Source organism: Platichthys flesus, chromosome 15, assembly GCF_949316205.1.
Source record: "Platichthys flesus chromosome 15, fPlaFle2.1, whole genome shotgun sequence".
Lineage (NCBI taxonomy): Eukaryota > Metazoa > Chordata > Actinopteri > Pleuronectiformes > Pleuronectidae > Platichthys > Platichthys flesus.
In genome coordinates, this window is record NC_084959.1 from 2227957 (window position 1) to 2235999 (window position 8043).

At 43.2% G+C, this 8043-nt stretch overlaps 1 long non-coding RNA gene across 1 annotated transcript; it reads left to right on the forward strand.

Moving 5' to 3' along the window:
• Positions 1-3822: 3822 nt before the first annotated feature.
• LOC133970180 (uncharacterized) lies at positions 3823-7700 on the forward strand. The gene is made up of 4 exons (XR_009924277.1): positions 3823-4048; positions 4621-4806; positions 6278-6485; positions 7593-7700. It is a non-coding gene; the product is annotated as an uncharacterized LOC133970180 (long non-coding RNA).
• The last annotated feature ends 343 nt before the right edge of the window (positions 7701-8043 follow it).

Consider the following 8043-nt stretch of genomic DNA (forward strand, 5'->3'; position numbering starts at 1 on the left):
AAGATCTAAACATTAAAGAAGGTTACACCTGACAAAATGTGTTTTAATACATTTTGAGAGTTGAGCGTGAGAAAGAGAGAGAGAGAAAGAGAGAGAGAGAGGGAGAGAGTCAGGAGGGGCTGAATGAACGAATGTGCGCAGCTATGAAGATTTTACAATTTAAGACAAGTATCAATACCTTAATATTATGATCAATATTGAAGGTTTGGCTCAAAAACAAATCACCGTATATGGGAGACTTATAAATGTAGAATCTGATTCCTTGTGAAACTGTCTCAGGTCTTTGTCATTGTCTCGCTCTGTGGTTTCTTGTCATTCATCCATTTCAAGGTTATTTACTCTTCATCACTTGGGAGCTGAGCATCTTCTTCAAATAACTGTGACTCGTTGCTTCTGATTCTTCTCCCTCCAGAACCAAACACCAGAGACATAAGTGGATTCATTTTAATTTACATTTACATACCCTCCTCTAATCCCCGTTATTCCCCCGTCATCTCAGTGACACTCGTACATCATTTTGTTTGTTTACTTGTTTTCCCTTTGTTCGACTGCTCTCTATTCTTGTAGAACAGAGGAGAGAGGAGCCGGGGGTTTTGTTTGTGTGGAGGCGACTCCGGGGAGACGCTGGTAGCAGGGCTGAGCTGTTTGATGCCGGGCCCTCCGCGGCGTGTCGGGACGTCGCGCCGGAGAAACGTTAAAACTCCGGAGAGACGAGAGGCAGCCGGGCGATGAGGAGAACCTGGTGTCGCCTTGAGAAGTCAAAGGTCACTGGGTCTCACTGAGAAGAATCTCTCTCTGCTAGTCTGATTAAAGATTGAGGCTCGTGATCAGATGAGCTCCTCAAACATGAGGGGAAACGGTTTGAGTGATCTTCTGTTGGAAAGTCAGATAAAAGGTGAGTAAGGGTTGAAAAGTCCGATGCATTTGTTAGTTTCTAACACAACTGGATATGAAATAATGGTGCAATTAATTTCCACGGATTAACAGGAGAACCCAGTGGCAGGGACGTTCAACTCACGTGTGAATTTAAACCTGAAAATCAATGTGATCTTTCTGGATGCGCCTTGTGCTGGGAACGCAACATGACTCTAAGTATAATTATAACCTATTATTATCTTTAAATAAGATCCTGGCAAATATGTCGTCATATATTTGAATTTGCCACTAAGAGGAAAGAGGAAAGAGGAAAGAGGAAAGAGGAAAGAGGAAAGAGGAAGGAGAAAGGAGGAAAGAGGAAAGAGGAAGGAGGAAAGAGCAAAGAGCAAAGAGCAAAGAGCAAAGAGGAAAGAGGAAAGAGGAAAGAGGAAAGAGGAAAGAGGAAAGAGGAAAGAGGATATTTTCTTTCAATCTCATTTTTACCAATAAAGTAAAGTTCGGGACATAATTGTCCTAAAATTGCCGGTTTTATCTTTCATATAAAAGACTTATAAGACTCCCATTGAGTATCTGACATGGACAATTTGGCAAAAAAGTATTTAATAAAAGTATATATGGATATGATAAAGTCAGTAGGAGTGTGTACCAGTGAGCCTGAGCTGCAGCTGCTTCTGTCTGCACATGGTTAACCAGGCGGTTCAGATTCAGGGTTTCTTCGACCTGCCTCATCTCTTTGACTCGGCCTGGTTCGGTTCGGCATGACAGCGGTCCCCTTGTACCCTCTGAGTAAACAGGCCCGCGGTTATAAAGCTTTTACACGCCAATCCTGCCCAACATTCCCTTTATGTGCAAGTGCTGCAGGGCTCAGATGCATAATACATGAGCACTCAGTTAATCTATTGATCCAAAATATGTCTTCTCTCTTTCTCTGTCTCATTTACTGTCTGTCTCTCTCCCGTTCTATCAAACCTTCTCCCTCTGCTTCTCCTTCCCCACCGTTCCTCCTGCACCTTTTCTCCTCCTCGCCTCTTTTCTCCCATCAACGGGCCAATTACAGCACATGAGCAGACACAACAGCAGATTAGAGGACGAGGAGGCGAGAGAGGGAGACGTACATGAAGAGGTGGAGATAATGAAAGGTGTAACCATGAAAAATGTAGAAAGCCTGAATAAGAGATAACCCTGTGAGAGAAAACGAAAAGGGCACGAGGAAGAGAAACACAGAGGTGAAGCCCGGAGCGAATAAAGACACGAGTAGCCTGAGACTGAAAATGCCACAAATCACATGACACAGGAAGCGGCGGTGGTGGCGATAACCAGGCGTCGGCTACAGGTTGGAGCTCAGAGTCGAGAACCTGCAACCTCCAGTGAACACAGGGAGAAGCAGGCCACGGGCTGAAGCTCAAAACGTTTCCACACAACAACAAACCAGCGTTGACCCTCATCTTAACCTGAACATACAGATAAATACAACCACAGGCCTCACTGGGAGATTCTGGAGGAGTTCACCACATGAAATTAACTACACAACAACAAGGAGAGCGGATTACAACTGAATCGTTACACAAGAAAAAGTTCAATTCTGCACAACTGGACTCGGTATGCAGAATGTACAGATGTAGTTAAGATTAAACTGAAGCCAAACACATTCGTTTTATTATTTGATTTACTTTTATTGTACTTGTCTTTATGTTTCTATTGTATATGGATGTTTTAAAATGCGCTTTAAACATAAACGTGACTCAGTTCTAGAGAACTAAAGTAGTTTCCCATCTGGATTAAACTTAACGATGACCTGGAAAAATCAAGAATCCTCGCAGACACTGAATAATTTGTACATGTACATCAGACTCTTCAGTATTAACAGCCACTTAAAGCACTTCACACACACACGTCCTTCAGCCATTCTCATGCACACTCATGCAGAGGTTCCATGTATTGCACTTCTCACGGGGGGATTTGGGGTTCAGCGTTTTGACTCTTCAACATGTGGACTGGAGGAGACGGGATCGATCCTTCACTCGACCAAGTGGACGACCCGCTCCTCCTCCAGAGCCACAGCCGCCCCACGTGGTTTTGAGAGAGCTTCGGTCGCGGTTGCACTAACCTGTCGATAGGAACACTGAGAATAGATATTGGATTGTTCAGACTAACCTTTCAATAAAAACTCTTTTTCAAATTCTCTTCTAAAGTATCTGTATAAGTCACAGTGTGGAGACGGTTGTTGAGCTATATGAGACATAGCAATAAACTTGGGTTAAGGTTCGGTTACGTTGAGGCCATTTAAAGACAAAGTTGAGTCTTTATACCCCCCCGGCTTTATAACTGAAGCCCCGCCTAAAAGACAAACCATAAATCAGAATAAACCCATCAGGAAATCTGTGTTAGATGTGAAATTAAAAACATTTTCGTCTCTATCAGCATTTCATAGAAATACCACTATGCTTTATTATAAGGGCACTTCATTGATATCAATTAAAACACCCCTCTGGACTGTCTTTCATATGGTACACTCCAGATAACCCCCCTCTACAAATGGAGATAGAATCTCCTACTACCTGTTTGCCAGTGGGACCAGGAGATCCTGCATGAAGGTGAATATAAAAGTTAAAACACGAGAAACCAAAGAACATTGAATAATTCAAACTGTGTCTTGAAGTTATTTCCAACCCTTTGTTGTGTGTAAGTGCAGTACAGTAAGATTACATGGTTTGCCTGTGTGAATGTGAGTGTGGGTGCTAGCTTAACATGCTACCATGCTGGATAATGCTACACCCATGCTAATGCTAATGCTTATGATACTGATGTGGTGCAACCAATGGTTTTAACAAAGCACATGACGAGTAACTGCAACTCTATTGGCCGCCTTGAAATAAAAGTCAAATTAAACCTGTGGTTTTCTTTTACTTCCAATTTGAATAACTGTAGAATTCTAATCACAGATTCCATCGTCCTCTTCCTTCTTGAGAGGAAATGGATGGAATTCACTCTCCACAGAACCGACAGCGTGATGTCGTCCTCCTTCAGAGAATCTCCGGAAATCTCAAAGTCCTGCTGCGGGCGAACGAACCTCGAGATCCTCGTCCGGACTCCACCTGAAAACTGAAGACGTGAAAACCATCACACCTCCAAGAAACTGCTGAGGCAACAGTTACTTCAGTTCATAACTTTGGTAACTCACTGATTTGGAACTTTGCATTTTATATTTGTTTCCTTTCTCCACAACTATGGATCCAATCAATAAAGATATCACAGGAGTTTACAATTTGAATCCAAGCTTGTGGTAGCTAAAGTTCGGGAATTAGGAATCCTTCTCTAAGTTTGAAATCAAAAGGATTTGAGAGCTTTGGATCTTAATTCAGACGTTTCACTTTCTTTGTTTATTACAACTCTTAAGTCCACCTGTGGTCTGCTCCAATTAAAACCAAATAAACCTCAAATTTTACCAAATGCGGACTGTTGAACAGCTCTATGAAATGTCTTTTTCATGGAAAACATGACCTGAAATTGTAAATTTTGATGCTATAAACTTCAAAAGTCTTCTTCTGTCATATTTACACTTAGTTCTGCCAGTGCTGGTAAATAAACACAGGTATTTATGTAACCGAACAAATCCTCAGGGGCTTCGCTTCTACAAGTTGTGAGAAATCATCAGTTTCTTCACTCAATACAAACAAACTGATGGTTTCAAGTCATTTAAGATTATTTAGCTTCTAAGATTCTGCAGGTTTTTCCACTTTTCAGGTCACAGGAGTCGTGGAGCATCATTCAACACTTCATGAAACCACTCTGGTGGAACATGGACGACTTCATCGTCTTTACATCCTCGTCACTCATGGTCGATTGGAGCAGAAGGACAGTGGACCTCAGTCTGTCTCCTCTCAGAACGCAAAGAGACAGGAGGAGAATCCCTTGTTCTTAAACCTGCAGGTAAAGTGCTGCCGATCCGTCCCCGAGACAAACCAGCTAACCTTTGCTTCCAGCCTCGTGTCTTTAATTTGTACTGGCAGACAATGAAATATTTACAAGGAACCCTACAGGCAATTACATTAAGAGTGTGCGGTTAGACACTGCCTACCCGTCGGCGAGGCCCCTCGGTGAGAGGCTGAGACCGATTTGGTGAATGGACGCAAAGTTTACAACGTCAGATTTTACTCACTATCAATTATTCAGAGCTGGAAGAAGCAGAGAGGGGGGGGGGGGGGGAGGAAAAGGAGGACAGGAGTGAACGGAAAACAGGGGAAGGAGAGGTGGAGGAAGCGAGGGCAGGAGAAGGGAGCGACGGCGTGAGGAGGTGTGTGTGTGTGTGTGTGTGTGTGTGTGTGTGTTTGTGTGTGTGTGTTGAGAATGTCGGAGGACGGCTGCACTTCAGTGTCCATTTGCTAAATGTGGCAGAAACGCGCAGTGCGGCGGCCATGTTGTGTTCGTTGAAAGCTTCTCCGGACGTTCGATCCCTCAGAGTCCATCCTGCTTTCTAAACACACACGTCGCTGGACACAAGGCACACACACGTGGGCGTATTTTGTTTACGACTAACATACACAGACCACTTATCCGACAAAGACACACACACACAGACAAAGACACAAACACACTCACACTTTGCAAAACTACAACAAACCTGTATGTGCGTTTGCAACAACACGGACAACAACATGGTTTTTAGCTGCACTGGATACATTCAAGTTCAGATAACAGAAGAACATCGAGTTATTCAGAAGAAGAAGTTATGTGACATGTCTATTTACTGTTTTCCCGATCATCACTTAAGTGTTTAAAAGACTTTGTTGTGTGTTCTGCAATAGTGGAAGCACCAAGAATACAACATAAAAGTGTATTGTGTGATATGATTAAACTTTAATTAACTTTTTTGTTGATTATGATGTAGAGACGTCCCAAACTGGATTCTACATTAAGGCCATAATGGTTAGAAACAATATGTGATGTTATGAGCCGTGTTCAAACCATAAATGTACATTTTTTATATAAATGTGTTAATAAATGTGATAATAATAAAACTTGCATTGACGCAACTCATCAAATAATTTATATTTAAGCTATAAATCACATTTAAGTGCTCAGTGTTTAATGTGTTGGTCTGCATGTGCCTTTACAACAAAGTCCTCATAGTGGTGGTGCCATCAGGATGTCAGATCATGAGGGAATGTCTTTTGCAAACATTTTAATATTCATGTTATTTTCCTTATTATTAAAACACTGAGCAATTAGTCCAAGGGATGTAAACTGTTCATAAACACATCTGATGAGTTGAAAAGTCCAAAGTTGACCTTTGAACTTCCTGTGCCTCTACCTGTTTCTCTCTGATCTCTTTCTCCTGAACTCTTCCTCCACCCTCTCATGTCTGCCTCCCCATTCTGTCCGTTCGGTGTCGCCTTCCCAGAGGAGCGTCCTGGCTGCCAGCGTCCCAGTGGAGACGGCTGATGTATATTTGATGAGCCGGTGCTGGGGACCCTCTGGAGGGCTGCGACCACAGCAGGACAATGAGCCTCACTCAGGTTTCCTGATGCTCTTTTTTTTTGTTGGTGGAGTCGGTGAGTCAAGGGCTGAAGTTTCAGCTGAGCAGCAGCCGCAGAGGCAGAGTTTCAGGGGTGAGTCTCAACACAGCTGAAACACAACAGAGTTAAAACTCAACAAAGGGAATTTAAAATGCACATTTACAGGTTTTACTGTCACGAAAAACCAGGAAAAAAATAAAGAAATGTCTGTGTCCAAAGTCAAAGTCAACTTTATTGTTAATTCTGCCGTGAGTGCAGGACATGGAAGTCAGTGGAGCAAACTGGAATAGTGCAAATTTGGGTAGAGTCTTTGCTTATGGTGATGGAGGCAGTATGTGTGTGTGTGTGGGGGGGGGTCCTTGGAGGTCAGGTGAGAGTGCAGCATCCTGACAGCCTGATGAAGCTGTTTCAGGTAGAACCAGCACAGAGGCTCCCAGACGGAACGAGACTGAAGAGCTGGTGGGGTCACTCACAATACTGGTGGCTTTGTGGGCTATAGGTGGGTTTAGATGTCCAGGAGGGCGGGGGGGGGGGGGGCACTATGGCCTTGATTCATTGCTCTTGTGGAATTATAGGATGATAATTGATTAAATGGTCTTAATTGGTTCTCTCTGGAGCTTTACACCTTTCTATCACTTTCAACACTTTACCAGATGATTAATAAAAGTAATGAAGTAATCAGCTGCAGTGTCTGTGGAGAGTGACGCTTCAAGTTCAGCAGAAAAAGAACGTGAGCAGGTTCATTTAATTTCATTATTATATTTATTATTATCACTATAACACGTGTAATAAAGAGGGATTATCGAACCTGGAGCCCCTCAACCCCACCATGCCCTCTGTGACCCCTCCCTCCTCCCCCAGGGGGCGCCCTCAGGTGATTATCGCAATGATTATTCCATCAGTGTGTGTCTGTGTGTGCGTGTGCGTGTGGAGGAAATCCCCATCCTGCGCTTCATGTGCTTCTGCTGCTCGTGCTACGAATATGGTTCGAGAGAGAGTGTGTGTGTGGGGGGGGGGGGCAATCCTCACTACAGCCACAAAGTAAATGAAGCATGATTAATTAATGTATTAATTGCCGAGAAAGTGAATGGGGTTCAGGCGGAGGAATTCCTACGCATCTTACCATGTGCCATCAATTAATAATCTGCGTGTGTGTTTTTCAGTGTGTTTGTGTATGTGTGTGTATGTGTGTGTGTGCAGGATCATAATCAAGCGCTTGTAATTATGAGAAGAGCAGAGGGAGCTGCTCCTCATCACGGAGGAGGAAGGGAACCAATTAATCAATTAAAGTTTAAATCAGCCAATCAATTGATTACTTCCGTGTCTTTGTCCAATCAGCTGCTATATGTCCATTGTCAACCTGCAGATATATAAACACACAACATTTCAAAGTGTGAGCATCGAGCTGAACAACAACAGACATGGAGGAGATCCGCTGTCACAACCCGCCTGAGCCGAGCTGTTGCATTTGGAAGCGTCGTCACTGCAACACTCTTAAAAACAACCTGTATTGCTGGGTCACATCCGGTCTGAGGCTCAGCAACAAAAACTAAAATCACCCAATGTTCGTTTTAAACATCGTTTCCAATAATTCATCTGCTCTCAAGTGTTCAAAGGCCCAAATTGATTATTTCTCTCAAGACTGGGATGG